At 36.0% G+C, this 16,400-nt stretch overlaps 1 pseudogene; it reads left to right on the forward strand.

Moving 5' to 3' along the window:
* LOC102489593 (tRNA (cytosine(34)-C(5))-methyltransferase-like) overlaps positions 1-16,400 on the forward strand; it is a 144,213-nt pseudogene that overhangs the window by 655 nt on the left and 127,158 nt on the right.

Genomic DNA, 16,400 nt, shown 5'->3' on the forward strand with positions numbered 1-16,400 from the left:
AGAGTCATCAGTTTCTGATTAGCGAAACTGAATCCGGCAACATTAGTCCACAGGAAACTATCAGCGGGATCTTGCCCCTACTGCTCAATGTACAGCCTCATCATAAGAGCTTAGATATATGTGCTCCAAGACCACCAACCGATTGCAATGCCACATGATGACAGGAATGTCTCTTTTCCAGGAGGCTTTGCTATCACTAATGATGTGGGCAAGTGTTGCTATCTGCTCGTTTATCAAGCCAAAAGATTGAGTAGCCACTGCATCTTGATAGTTAACCATGACACATCCAGCATACCTAGACTCACTATTGATATGGATGTAAGGAAAGAGGTTCTCTTCTATGACAGAATTTTGATATGCCTTGCAGTGAAGATGGAAGTATGAGAAACATATTGCTGTTTGGAAAAAGTGGATCACCTTAAATAGCTTGCAGCTACATGGTTTACAGCTGTGGATTGCAACAAGAGGTGTTGAGAAGCTTGCAGAAGGTAGAAGGATCGTGTACTCCATGTGTTCACTCAATCCCATCAAGGATGAAGCAATAATAGCATCTTTACTAGAAAAAAAGTGAAGTTGCTTTGAAGCTTGCCGATGTGTCTTCTGAATTGGCAGGACTGAAGTAGATGCCTGGAATCACTCAGTGAAAGGTAATGACAAAGGATGAACACTGATTCATGGACTCAGATGATGTTTCTCACAGCAGACACTCCCAGATGCAACACACCATGTTCCCAGAAAAGGACCCAGGAGACTTACAACTGATGCACCTGGAGCAGTGCCTTAGGATTTTACCATATCATCAGAACAGTGGCAGGTTCCTCATGGCCTATTAGTCGAAACATCTCCAATGCTAAGAGTAAATTGCAGCCAAGTGTAGGGTAGGTCTGCAAAGGCCAGAGAAGTCACATAGACAGCCCTATGGACCCTACAGAGGGGAAACCCCCAGGCCCCTCTGAGCTAGAAGCTCCACCAGTCCCTGAAACTTGGGGACACAGAAGTAATTCAAAAAAACAAGAATATAGAGAGTAATAGAAATAAGAAAGATGGTTCGTGTGGCCATCCTCCATCAAAGAAAATGAAATTATTTGGATTTAAAGATCCATTTGTATTTACTCCTGAAGATGACCCATTGGTTCCACTTACTGAGAAATTTTATGCATTGGCTCCTTCATTCCCAGAGATGAATTTGTTTACTCAAACTACAGAAGGGAAGAAAAGGCAACCTATATGGTTTCTAAGAAGCCGAGAAATGTGCTGATGAGTCATACTGAGAGGGTGAAGGTTATTAACATGAGCATAAAAATCTGGTGTTGAAATAACCATGGCGAAGAGTTTGTGCTTTCCAGTTGGCACAAGAGGAAATATGCACACTCTATTTGTTTATTAATTCAAGAATTATTACTATATCTAGGGGAGATGTTAAGATACTGTTGATCCAGGAAAATACTTTTTTTCTTTTTTTTTAAGAAAACTCATCAGTGAAGCATACAGTGAAATCAAGGACCTAGCTAAGAGAAGTGGTGCACTGAAGTATGAACTGGACCCTGCAAACCCACTCTACAATGTCCCCTTGTGTTATGCGGGAAGTTGGGGAAAGACCTCAGTTCGAACTTCTGTGCCACACAAGGAGCAGTTTTATTATCTCAAGATAATGGGGCTAGAGGTGTTGGGAGAAAAGAAGATAGAAGGGGTTATTCTAACAAATGAGGGTGCAGCTGTCTCTGAGCAGCCAGAGAACAAGCTGACCAAGGAGCAAAGATCAGAAGAGGCTGAGCTGAGTGGGGAACAGAGAACAGAAGAGGTTGACGGTCGGGACAGGACAATGTGTTGTGACACTGTCGGGGCCGACCTGTCCCAGGTAAGGCAGCCTAAGGAGACTGAGGCCTACATATGGCACATGTGGACTGGCCTCTGCCTTTGTCCTTGGTGTTTCATACCAGATCTAGAACTTCTAATCTGTCAAGTACTTATTTTTAAATACAGAAAACTGATGGGATGCTGGAAGCAGTTTGTCAGTGATCAGTACTGCCTCCAAATTTAGCTCACAGAAAGGTACCTCGTTAGCATCTTAGAAGTTACTGCCCAGTTTATTGTTTCTTTGGCAAAGCCGCATCTTGTGTGTCTATGGCTGGTAATAGACTCACATTAAACTCATACTTCTGTCAAGACATAAAATTGCCCTTGCAAAAATTTAAGATCCCTTTGTTACACCTATATTAGTATTAAGATCCAGTATTTTTGAAAATTGTATGTGTAGAAGGAATATCAAATTCCATACGAATTCTTTGGAAACTGTATTGTGAGCTTTATTAGTTGCATTGGGTTGTACATTAGCATGACACTAAAAATGCAATGGTGTTAATAATCTGAGGCCTCAGATGACTTCTGTGCCTTTTGTAATAAAAGGTAAAATTTTAAAAAATAAAGTCTATACTATACTATGATGTAAAAATTCCATCTTAATGATGGAACATGATAAGGCAAGACAAATGGACCCTTGTAATCTGGCAGAAATGCTCATGAAGTTCAGTAATGCATTTTCATTGTATGACTGCACAGTTACGTGTTCTATTGCTCTATGTTCTCACATAAATATCGAATTCTTTTCTTGTTGTTGCCAGAGTGCATGTAAAAGAAAGCAAGAGGGAGAGACTCCCTAGTGGGGTGTTATGCTACAATATTTTTTTTCTCCATTTCTCTATCTCATCGGGATTCTGTGCATGCATGCATATGCACTAGGTATGTTTCTCAAGCCACAAGGTTAGGGATTCAGATAGCATTCGGTCAAGTGGGGCTTCTTTCTCTTAACCACTGCACTTTGGGTCTAGCCCCAGATATCAAATTCTTTTTTTTTTTTTTAATGTTTTTTGTTTGTTTGTTTCAGAGGAATTTTTGCTACAGGGCATGTGCACTTGCTAGAGAAACAGACATAAAGACAGAAAGCAAAACATTACCCCTCGGGGGGATGGCCATGCTGCATTACCTTCTTTTCCCTTCTCCTCTCAGGATCTTGGGCATGCACACACTCATGCCTAGCGTGAGATTGAAGCAGCTGGGTCCAGGGCTTGAACTGTGGTCAACTACATTGGAGTCCAGTGACATAACCATAACACCATCTACTGGCACCCAGAAGTTGAAATCTTAATGTACATGAATGTTCTGTGTGTGTTCTCTGTGTATATGTGTGTATATGTGTGTGTATGTGTGTGTGTGTGATCAACTTAACTAAAAAGTCTGAAACCATATAGAGAGGATTTGTTCAGTTAGCTAATATCTTTACTTATGAATTTGAAGATCCAAATAATAGGTCATATGATAATAAAATTATGTTTTCTTACCTTTTACTTACTCTGATTTCTATTGAAATAGCACTTTTGACCTAAATTATCTACATGAATCTCTCAATTTCCAATTTTATTCATGTACATGGACATGGCCTGGATAGATATAATATGGCCCTGTTTGTCATTTTTATATTGAAAACAAAGTAGCAAATTCCTAAAATAATTGGTATCATAAATAATAGATGCTCTTGCTGTACTTTTTCACTTGAATAGGTACGCTTATTTTTCATCTGGCTTTAGATGGTGCTCTGTTTTACATACCTATACACTTGGGAGACAATAGGGTTATCTATTTGTACCTGGAGAGCAACTACCTTTTGAAAAATGAAAAGCAGTAGAGTTCATGCATGATAGATTTCATAGATCACTTTTGTAAAGTGGCTTCTCTTGCCGATATTTAATATGTGATATCAGCAAAGGCTTTGTTTAATTTTGTTTTTTGAGTTTTCATTAGTTATAATATTATTAAAAGCTGTTGGCTACTGAGCACAAGTTTTGAAAAATGTTGAACATATTTCAAATGGAAAAACTTTAATTGCAGAAATTTTTTCTACTAGAATAATAGAGAAATCTTTTACATCTTAAACCAGTGTGATTAGAAAAAAAAAAAAAAACTAAAAAGTTCATCATTCATGTATATCTACTATGACATTGTTTTCCACAAATGAATTCAAAAATGTGTGCAAAAATGGGTTAAACTGTGCAAAATGATCTATTTCTTCAAGTACCTTGTCAGCTGAAGAAATCCTGAAATGTTAGGCCAATTGTTTTCAACATGAAGAGATATACTCATTTTTTTCCAATGTCATGTAATTTCAATATTTTGTATGCATATTATGACATGAAAATCTTGAGAAACACTTCAGTGAAAGTACTCTCAAAGTGAATTAAATGGTGAGATAAAATACGTTACTTTAAGAAATATTCATATCAAAGTTTATGTGCACACATATGAGAGAGAAAAGAGAGCAAGCGTCTCTGCAGGACGCATCATGACCCTCTTCTTTCTGGCCCCTTGCTCATGGGTTCCTGGGTCGTTGCACAAATGCCCTGTATGTTTCAGGCTAATGGACGTGATTTGTAGTCAACATGGCAGGTCCTTCTTCTCTTGGGTACACATTAGTGCTGTCCTATGGAGTCAACCTAGATAAAATATTTTTAAATGGTATTTTAAAATAAATTATTCAGCCAACTGGTATTGTGGTGGTTAAGGTCACTGGATTGCACATGGCCAACCATACAGTTCAATTCCCAGAAAATAAAGTTTGAAAAACAGTCTGGGCACATGCTAAAATAAAGTTTGAAATACAGTCTGGGCACATGTGCATGCTTGCCCCCCAACCTGAGAACTGGATGGAAAAGAAGGGATTGCAGCATGGTCACCCTCCCCAGGGGAGCTTTTTCACTTTTCCTCTCTTTCTCACTGTCTCTATATCTCTTTAATGAATGCACATATCCTATGGCAAATTTAATTTTAAAAATTGCCAATTTATATATATATATATAGGAGCCAGGTGGTAATGCAGTATTAGTGCACCTCTGTGGACCTCTCTGAGCATGCCTGGTGTGTACATGTTCCCATAGTCAAGGTCATCTAAGTCGGGTTGACCACGGCATGAAGACCCTGTTGAAGGTGTCTATATCTCATGGGACTAAATAAATAAAGCCTTTAAAAGTATTATTATTGTTATTTTTACTATCTTTTTTTGGAGGGTTTTTTTCTATAGGGTGCATGTGTTCACCAGACAGACAGAGAGAGAACGAGAGACAAAATAAAAAAATCACCCCCCAGAGGGGATGGCCACTCTGCATTCCCTTCTCCTCTATATTCTCCTCTTGGGATCTTGGGCATGCACGCACATGTGCCTCGTGTGAGTTTTAAGCCACCAGGTCTGGGACTCAAACCGCAGTCGACTACATGGGAGTCCATCAAGATAGCCATATGCTAACTGCTGATCCCTAAAAGTATTTTTTAAAAAGTCTTTGCAGAGACCAAACAAAGAGAAATTCAGCTATGTATATGGGAGAAAATATTTCATAGTCAAGAAATTTATTTTTGTGGGAAGACCTGCACAGGAGGAAGAGAGGGAGATCAATGTTTCTGATAGACTATCACCATGTAATCATCCTTCCTGCCCCAGTCTCTCAGTTAGCTAGGAGTGCAGGCACTCACCACCATAAGCATGTTTAGGTTGGTCTGGGAACCGAACCTGGGCTTTCCAAGTGGCCCCCACCGCTGTGCAGTAGCACCCTCTGGTTTGTACCAACTCGCTTAGTCACAAGAAGTGTTTTAAAACAAGATTTCAATATAAATACAGTCATACTCACTTCCAGATACTGTAGAAAATCAGACTATATAGATTTAACTTAAATTAAAAAAAAAACCTAAAGTTTTATTTTATTTTTTAAAAATGCTTGAGAACAACCTAATATCCTCTCAAAACATTCTCCTGTCAGAAACAATTAAAAAATAACCCCGTGATATTTAGGAAAATCGAGAAATCTGGGTGCTCACAGTGTTGTCAGATCCTGCCATTATTTAAATGTTTAAAATTTGATATTTACCTTATTATAAATTTTTGTTTTAATTTTGATTTTTAAACATATATAGTATTAAATACTTATCGAGTTAGGTCATTTATCTAGATATTTTGGCACCTTGGATCTTGCACTCTGTGCTGGTGCCTCATTTGCCTCATACTGCTTCTGACTCTGCTTATAGGTACTGCAAGGTACCTTCTTTCTCCTTCTTGGGTAAAGTTACACACTTAGTGGCAGCATAGCTGTGCCTTTGAAACCTTCTGCAGTCTCGGGCAGTATCACTTTATGCTAAGGAATACAAGCATAATTTCAGTGGTCTTGGATATTTGTTCTATTTTGTTTTGTTTGGGCAACCAGGCACATGCACTCACAGAAGACAGAGAAGTTGAGAAAGCCCTCCCTCATCGGGGATGGTCATGCCATAATGTTTTCTCCATTTCTCCTTTGGAGATTTTGGACATTCATGCACATGGATTTCTTAAGCTTGCATGTTGAGACTCAAAATGAGCTGTTGGTCATGGGAGATCGTGTCTCCTTAACCATGGTGCCTCTGACTGGCTTGGTTTTAATTTAATATGATTGTCATTAACGACTCTCTTGACTCAAAGGCATAAGATAGGACAAATTTGTAATAAAATGTGATTATCTAGACTATTCCATGTCAATATACATTTATGGGGACCAGCAGATGGCGTAATGGTTATGTGGTTGGGCTCCCACATAGTCAACCACAGTTTGAGTCTCGGACTCAGTGGCTTGAAACTCACACCAGGCACATGTGCATGTGTGCCCAAGAGGAGACTGGAGGAGAAGGGAATTGCAGCATGGCCATTCCCCCTGGGGGTGTCTCTGTCTCTCTGGTGAGCACATACACCCTATAGCAAAAAATCTCTCTCTGAAAATAATAATAATAATAATAATAGTACATTCATGAAGATGCATGCGAGGATCTCATATGGCCTAAGGCCCTTGTTAACAAAGTGCTCATATGGTTGGAACTTCTTTACACAGATCAGTTTGTCCATCGTATGATACAATGCCTGTCCAAAGGCATCAGAACAAGGGAAGCTAAAAGTCAGAGACCAACAGACTGAGAATCCAGGGGATGCTGGTGCCAACACCAGATTCCAAAGTCCAGAGATTCTAATATCCAAGAACACCAGAAAAAGTGTCCCAGCTCCAAAAGAGAGAATTTGCCTTTCCTCTATCTCTTTGTTCTTTACAGACCCTCAGATGATTGAACGGTGCCCATCCTTACACCTGGGGAAGATTACAATAATTACAATGTCAGTCTCTTCCAGGAACACTCTCACAGATACACCCAGAAATATTGTTTTACCTGTTATCTGTATACCACCTAATCTAGTAAAGGTCACACTTGAAATTAACCATCTCTCCTATCAAACAGGAATATACTAAATTATGTTGATACTTTATGAACCCTTAACAATAAATTATAAAACTAAGTAGCAAATGGGTAACAGAATCACCCTCTATTTTATTCTATATGTTATTTTTCAGTATTCTCCATACTACAAGTAGTACAAAGGAAGCAGGACAACCAGAAGAATGTCTATTGACTGCAAAGGCCACAGTCATCTCTACTGCATTACATTTTAGAGCCACACAAGTCAATGGGAGAATAAAAGTTAAATAAAAAGGGAATAAAAATGTTTTTAGTAAATTAAAAATCAGTCTAAAGAAAAAATTAAGAAAAAAATTACTTGTTTAAAGAGAGTCTTTGCATGATATAATTAAATCCCCAATGATATAATAGATTGTCAGGAAAAGTCATGATAGAGTTTCCTGTGTTTCTTTGCAAAAATGTGTCATGACATTCTTGATGACCCAATGATATAATATATGTATGTATAAAGTTAAAATGCTGTATAAAAATAATTTTTGATTGCAATAAAACATTTAAGTGACAAACAACACACATACCACGTACACACACATACATGTACGTGCATGCACAAACACAAAGTTACACAATTAAAAATAAAAAAAACACTTTAACACATTTATAATGAAAAGAAAAACTCACTCTAAATTAGACTATGTTTGGAACCAGCATTGAACAACCAATTGCGTGATAAAGGATGAAAAGGGAGAAAATATTTGCAAACTATAGACCTTTTTTTTCTTTTAAGAACTTTTTGCCTTAGGCCTGTGTGCTCCTTAGAGATAGAGAAAGAGAAAATCAGAATTCACCTCCCAACACCACCATGGGGATTACTACATCACAATTCCTTCCCCTCCATTCTCCTCCTGGGATCTAAGGCATGTATGTGCATGTACCCAGAGTGATTTTCAAGGCATCAGGTCCAGGACTCGAACTGCAGTCAGCCATGTGGGAGTCCAGCGATGCAACCACTGTACTGTCTGCTAGCCCCAATAAGTAACCTGATTTTTTAAATGGGCAAAGGACTTTAGCAGACATATTTCCAAGAAAGACATATAAATGGTCAATAGGAAAAGATGCTCCACATAACTAATCATCAGGGAAATGCAAATATATATTACAATGAATATACATATAAGTAAAAATTATATCACCATCCAGTGTGAAGCAGGTTCCCATTGCACTGATTACCAACTTATCTGAGTCCATTAAGACAGAATGCACTCATATGCATCACATTATATGAAGTATATTTATTACATGCGGATAGGCAGTAAGGGGCAAGAGAAGTCTAGGGTTCATTTCAAGTCTCTCAAGACTCAGGAAGGCTGCTCAGGACAGATGAAATCTCACCTCTATGTGTTCCCCTTGAACCACAGAGCAGGAACTCTACAAAGACACTCTGGGTTTTATGATTCTGAAGAATATGACGCAGTAGGCTAAAGCATTAACAAAAATTCTGTTTCTAGAGAGGAACTGGGACAGAGCCATGGCTGTTATAGCTAGTTGCTCTCTCTCAGGATCTCTTCTTCTACCTTTATTGTTCAGAACTGTAAGAGAAAAGAGGCAGAACTAGATCAAACCCAGGGTCACTTACTGACTCTTCTATGCACATAGTTGGGATAGCTATTAGCAGAAGAGCAAAACAACAGTGTTTGTAAGGATGTGTAGAAATTGGAACTCTTGTGCACTTGGTGGGAATGAAAAATAAAAAAGTTCACCTTTTTTGTTTATTTATTTTTTCTATAAGCAACATTGCTACTTATTTTTTCTACGAGAGAGGTAAAGGCACCTGACAAGGTCTTCACACCATGATCTACCAGCAGGCCCAGCTAGAGTTGGGTCATGGGCAAAAGTGTGCCCAGTATGCTCAAGAAGGTACCCTGTCATGAACTCAGAACCCTTCCATGTGAGCCAGTCCTGCAGAGTGTCACGCCATTGCTGCACCACCCACCTGCTATCCCATTATTAGAACAACTTGTTAAGGAGCTGGGATGTTGTTTATGCTGTAACACGTGCTTTACATATTTTAATTCTTATGGAAAATTTGTTATTTTATGATAGTGACTGCAACTTTCATATGAACTGTCTTATTCATATATTAAAGGATATTAATTGATTTACTATATTTTAAGTTACTATTGAAAATTGAGATTCATCAAAAGGGCTTTTCTTTTATTCATTTCTGCAGAAACATTCCAATGCTAGTAGACCAGGACAAAGCCAATAATGCTGCTTTGGATTTTTTATTGATTATATTATTCCAACACTTAAAAATTGTAATGTAAATCTATTTAAATAATCAGAAGATATTCTGAATTTCCAAACATATCAAATGCTGTATATTTTTACTTTATTTAATATAGCTTTTATTTATTTTAAGTAAGTCAAGGTTGCCACAGATAGCTTACTCAATAGGCAAGTGAAGCTTTTGTAATTATTTGGTTAGCTGACAATCAATAAGAGATTACAAGCACTGCAGTGAATTGAGGGAGAAGGTGGTGCTAAATTGTCCATTTGGTTATGGGTATTGATCAAGTTAATAACATAACTGCAGAATCCTTACTTCCTTCCATTATATATACATCCAATTTCAAACATTGAGATCATACGCTCCTTCAAGACATGTACTGTCCTTTACAGTGATTGCTTTTCTTTCTAACATTTCTGCCAATTTTATATATCTCTATTTAAAGAGGAATCAACAATTTTGGCTTTCTCCACTTTATCCTTACTTCATTGTATATTCATTATTTGCTGCTGTGCTGAGTTTACTCTTTTTGATTTACTTTTTCTTTCCTTACATGAGTCCTTACCTTTTTTATCTCAATTTTTGTCATACTATCTTTACCATTTTTCCTGTATTTTGAAGTCTTTCTCATTCTCAATTAATTGTACTTTAGAGGATCTTTATCACAAGAACATGCTTGTTTGGCTTTCTTGGTTGCCGTGAAAACCTGCCCATCATTTCAGTATCAGTTAAAGCCAAGTCTTGCTCTTCCTGAAAAGGCAAGTCTCACCATTGCTTTTGTTTAACTTTGGAGTCAGAAATCTTTCAACACTTACTTGAAAGTATTAGAATACTAGTTAAAACTTCTATGTGATTCAAGACAAAACTAGGATTTCCTCTTCCTCAAGAGTGCAGCATCAGAACTTAACAGACAGAGAGAGAGAAAGAGAGAGAGAGAGAGAGAGAACATTTACAACTTTCTGTTCTACCCTTGATTTTAGACTTGCTAGCCCCTATAGTCATGTGTGTGTGTGTGTATGTGTGTATATATATATATATATATGTATATATATATATAATATAATTAATAACATGTACATATAACATGAAAAATAATAATGTAATTATTATAAATATTCTGTTTTTCTAGAGAACCTTGACTTATTTACACACACACACACTTACACGTCATACACTTCAGTAGGTAAATAAAAAACATTTGTTGAAAAGCATATCTGTTGCATAGCACATAGTTAAAGAAGTATCCCATGTAACCATTGTGCCAAGATTGAATCTCAACTTGCCCACTTATTATCTGTGAATTTGGGCACATTGCTAAAGCCCTCAGTGCTTCAGTTTTCTTATCTTCAAAATAAAAATAAAACAAAATTTTCTATCTAAATGAATCAATTAGATCTAAAGCATTTGTACTATTAGGTCATTCAGAAAGTAATGACATACTTTTCTATGTTTTTCTGTGCAAAAATGTGTCTTGACTTTCTCAACAACTCAATAGTACCCATCACAAAGATAGTGTTTAAGAAAGGCTAAATTTCATGGTTAGTATGTATGTTAAAAATTCATGGAAATGTATGAATTTGTGTTTGCTATGAAAATATTTAGATTAATTAAGACTAATTAAGATCTTTAATAATTCAATAAAAATGTGTGGGAAAACAGTATAGAAAGCCAACATAGATACCAGAGACAGTGGGGAAAGAGAGTGAGAGACGGCAGAGGGTAAGAGATAGGGAATCAAGGATGGGGGGAAAAAGCAAAACATACAGGAAACAAGAAATGGAAAATTATTTGTTGACAACAACATGTATGTTGATGTGCTTTATTGAGACAATATACAGTGTATTCTGGATGGAAAATCTCATTTTGTATGCTGTAATGATGTACAGTGAATGAATGTAAATAAAAAATATATAAGACAAAAAATTAAAAATTAAAAAAATTAAAAATTGCAAAATGGAAAGAAAGTCTGTGGTGAGTATAATGGAATCCAGGCATGTGTTTAATTGATAAACTGAGAAAGGTTGACATATTTATTTGTCTATTTAGTTTCTTGAGTTCCCAAATACTAATAAAGAGAAATAACTATTTGTCTTTTTAGTTCCTGGTCTCCAAATACTCAAGAACAAAGTAGCTGCAGATTCTTCTTGCTTTCCTTAAATGTTTTTCTTAAGTTTACTTATTTATTTTTATCATGACAGAGAGACAGAGAGAGAGGAAGAAAGGTAAGCAACTTTAGAAGGGCTTCAAACCACAGTTTTATTCCCAGCTCTCCAAACAACATCATAAACTTACATAGATAGGTCAATCCAGAACCCAACCCCTGTCTGCCACATGACTCCAGTACTGCAGGTGTTGCTCTACTGCTGAGTCACCTGGTTTGGGCCTTCTACAGTTTTTGTTCAAAAGTTGATGTATATAAGCTTGGGAAAATGTAAGTGCAATAAATGAAAAAGTCTTTCAGAACTTTTATGGTTAAATCAACCTTTCCCTTTTTTCTGTATCACAGGATGGAATCCCTGTTGTCTCATGTCCACGTACCTGAAAATTAGAGCCTATAATTTTCCAACAGTATTCTATTCTCTTTACAAATGCTACGTCAAAACAAGAAAAAAAGTAGGCTTTTATTTAGTTCATGAGTTTATTCCTTTGAAAATAAATTTTAAACATGTCTATAACAATAAAAATGGCATGACAAACCCCAAATTAAGAGAATATGTTAGAAAAGTTGATTTTCACAGAGTAACATTTTCAATCATCTGCTCTAACAGTGGTATAAAGATCTCTAACTCTTGAGAATAGAAATTCTATTCAAAGTAATATATTGAAATAAGCTGTGAATCCTTAGATCTCTTTGTCTTAAGGACATAAAAAGATCTTTACACCATAGTAAAAAAGCAATATATCAGAGCTTATCTGAACAAACCTTACAGCTTAACAAGATATTATATTTTCCTTGAGAGAGAAAGCATGTAGTGTGCAGAACTTGATCTTTAGCATTCATTTTTTTTCCTTTCTATGTTGAAGGTGCCATCTTTTTTTGTGAATTTCATTATAATTTATACATAAATGCATGAGGTTCTCTAACCCCTTATTGATAGTTCTGTTATATGCAGTCCAAGTTCTCACTACATTAAAAACCAGAGTTACAAAAGCATATGTCTTGGTCTACTTAAAACCTTGCCCATAGCAGGCTATTAATGCTTTGAAAACACTGGCTTTCCCTCTGCTATCAAACCATAAAAGTGAATGATTTTATTACCTGTTTTCCAAATGGGCAGTCTCTGACGACCACTGTAGTTATTCCATCCCTTCCATCAACTCTACAGACACTTGCTGTCACTTCTTTCTATATGTCTTCATAGATCTTTCCATATATGTTCATAGCTCTTTCTTTTATTTTACCACTAAAAACACAGACTTAAAATCAACCATGCACGGTGCAAATCCCAGTTCTAGCTGTTACTAGTTATAATAGCATGGAAAGTTGCATATTCTTTATCTGTAAAATAAAGATATTATTAATATAATAACATTGCAATCTAGAATTATTGATGAAACTGTTCCACTATAGAGTAATCCTATTTATGTGATGCCTTTCTGTTGACATTTTCTCTGACAGTTATAAAATTTTCTCCTTTTTACAAATCTGTATTTATTCTTCCTAAAAGGAAGAACTCTATATAATTAAAAAGGACTGTGGTATCCTAAATTTACTCTCCAATTTCTGCAAAGATGTTCCACATGACCCAAGACTTACCGGGATGAAAGAATACACGCAAGGGCCAGCAGGTGGCATGGTGAAGGGTAATGGACTCCCACATGACCAACTGTGGTTTGAGTCCTGGACCTGGGAGCTTGCTTACTCACTTTCCCTCTCTTGCTCACTCTGTCCCTCTCTGGTCAAATTAAAATAAATAAATAAATAAATAAATAAATTTAAATAAAATAATTCTTAAAAAAAGGAATAAAACAAAGACTACATGGAGACTCCATGTCAGTGATCTCACTTTCTGATTTCAAGATTTCTCTTAGGAATTTGGGGACAAGTGTTTTTACCTTTATGAGTCTCTATTCCTTGCCTTAATACTTATTTACTGTACCTATAGAACTCTGGCCCTCACACCTGTGCAATTAAGATGTAAACAACGACTATAAAGTGATTTTACTGAAGAAACTACCTTCCAACAAAGAAAATTTGACTTCTTGAAACTGTGTGACATATCCAAGTTTCCTAGTTCTCTTTAAGTGTCAGTTTCTACCTAAGTAAAACAGAGAATGCAATACAGTATCATTTTGATGAAGTTTTGAGAGAGATAAATGTGATGTATACAGCTGGTCACTAACAAAAGTAAGATTTTAAAAAGAGCTAATTTTTTTCATTATAAAAGTTCTATATTTATTATTTTTTTAAATACAATGATTAAATTTATAAAATTGATAAAAATTTCTCCTGGAAGACATTTGTCTGCCTAACAATTTTAAATTGTGCTCTAGAGCTAAGACATTAACTTTCTTTGAGAAAATTCCATTGAAAAGTAACATTTTGCTTATCAGGACTCTGTTTCCAACATCTCTTTTGTCTTATCTGGGATTATTCATTAATGAGCATTTTGACCATCTTAATATGAATATTATTTAAATCATGCCATGATAATATCTCTAATTTTTTTTCATTTCATTGCCATATTTTAAATTCCTTCAGGGAAGGAAATAAACAAGATTCCAAAAATGTAAATTCTCTAGCACCTAATATGAAGATATGCACCCTTAGGGTAAGTTGATTATCAGCTGAATGCTTGCAAAGAAATTTGCATTTTGCATATTCGTTTTGCAAGAGGAATTTGGAGTCTTCCTTTCCCATCTTTCTCTGTAACAGAAGAGTGAGTCAGATTCCCATTTTAAAGAGCATGTGTTGACAGACCAAAAACTCAATTATTCTCCAAGTGAGAAAATGGCAACTTTTTTATAATTGAAAGAGAAAAAAGACTTTATACACTGGAAAAATACAAGCATTTTTAATCTAAGATAATGTAATTTTGTGTATTATATTGTTTTGCATAAACTTATAAACATTTTTCATAAGTCATAGTACTCTGCTGTAATTGTAAATGCTGGATAATATTGCATCAATTTTATGAATATTCATTAAACAAAAGTTATTATTGTCAATATTCATTTCTGAGACTGTAGTAATTAGTATTTTTTGCATATAATTTTACTTTATTAAAATTTCCTTAGGATATGTTTTCTGGAATATATAGGGTAGCAGAATTTTTACTATTGGAAAACATTTTTCCAAAGTTGATGGGAATTTATATCACATATTTTATTGTTTGACAACTTACTTTTAGAATGCTGCCAAGCACGAGAGTTATTGCAGCTATAGCATTTTATGACATTTGACCCAAAAAGATACTTCCAGTATTCACCAGTATTTTAAATCATTATGTTGAAGAAATAGAAAGTAATATGATAAATAGTATTTGGGAGAATTAGGTACACATAAGTTAGAACAAATATACAATTTTTTAAAAAAAGGTAGCAGATGATGGAGCAGCAAGGACACACTTGACTGCTAAGAGAGTACCAGGTTTGTATCCTAGGACCTATGTGAGTGTCCGCGTCCCCATGATCTGTGCTGACTGAGATGAGAAGTAGATTATAACGTGGAGACTCTGCTAGGGTGCCTCTCTCTGTCTCTGTCACTCATGTAGAAAATAAATTTTAATGAAAAAAGTTAAGAACTTTTAGGAAAGAAATTAAAGGTATTTTCAAGATTAAAAAATTGCTAGAAAGAGGGCCAACAGGCGGCATGGAGCTCAGAGCAGCCGGATCCCACATGGGCAAAAGTAAAGTTCATCATAGACTTGGTGGCTTGAAAAAGTATGCTTGGCATGTGTTTAAGCATGCCCATAATTCTGAGAATAGTCTGGCGGACAAAGGATTGTGGCCTGTCATCCCTCCTTGTGTGTGGGAGTGTTGATTTCACACTTCTCCTCTCTCTCTCTTTTCCTTCCTGTCTCTTTCCAGCAAGTGCACGCACCCCATAGCAAACTGAAAAAAAAAAAAAAATGCTAGAAGGAAGATTTTGTATCTAAATTATAGTATAATTACTTTAATTTTCATTGAATTAAATTGAGTTGAATTCCCATTATATATTGAGTAGTAGGCTAAGATTAAGGTAATGTCTTCAACACCTGTGCCACTGTGACTGAAGTTTTAATTTAGTTTAATTTAAATATTGTGTCAATTAAATGATTTATTTGTCTGATTTATAAAGACATATTCAGCAGGTGTTGTAATGCACTTTATTGCCTCTGTATGACCATGATTGATAAAAGAGGATTAGAAAAGAGGAAGTTTTAGTTCTTTAGTAAGTTAAAATCTAATTCCAAATATAAATGTTTTTTATTTAAAATATAATTTATTTATTCATCCAACACATATTTATTGAGTACCTATTCTGTGCTCAGTGATGTTCTTTTTTTTTTATTTTTTGGAGAGGTTTTTGCTATAGGGTGCGCGCGCTCGCCAGACAGACAGAGAGAGACATAGAGACAGAAAGTGAGAAATCACCCCCCAGAGGGGATGGTCACACCGCAATCCCTTCTCCTCCATTCTCCTCTCGGGATCTTAAGCATGCGCACACATGCGCCCGGCGTGAGTTCTAACTCACCGGGTCCGGGACGCGAACCACAGTCGACTATGTGGGAGTCCAGTGACCTAGCCATTACGCTAACTGCTGGTTTCCCCAGTGATGTTCTAAATACTAGATTTTATGAATTAAAAAGGGGAAAAAAGGCTAATACTGGTAGACAACTAAATACTTATTTATGGTACTTTAAATTATATTATAATG

The sequence above is a fragment of the Tupaia chinensis genome, unplaced genomic scaffold (genome assembly GCF_000334495.1).
Source record: "Tupaia chinensis unplaced genomic scaffold, TupChi_1.0 Scaffold139612_1, whole genome shotgun sequence".
Taxonomy (NCBI): Eukaryota; Metazoa; Chordata; class Mammalia; order Scandentia; family Tupaiidae; genus Tupaia; species Tupaia belangeri.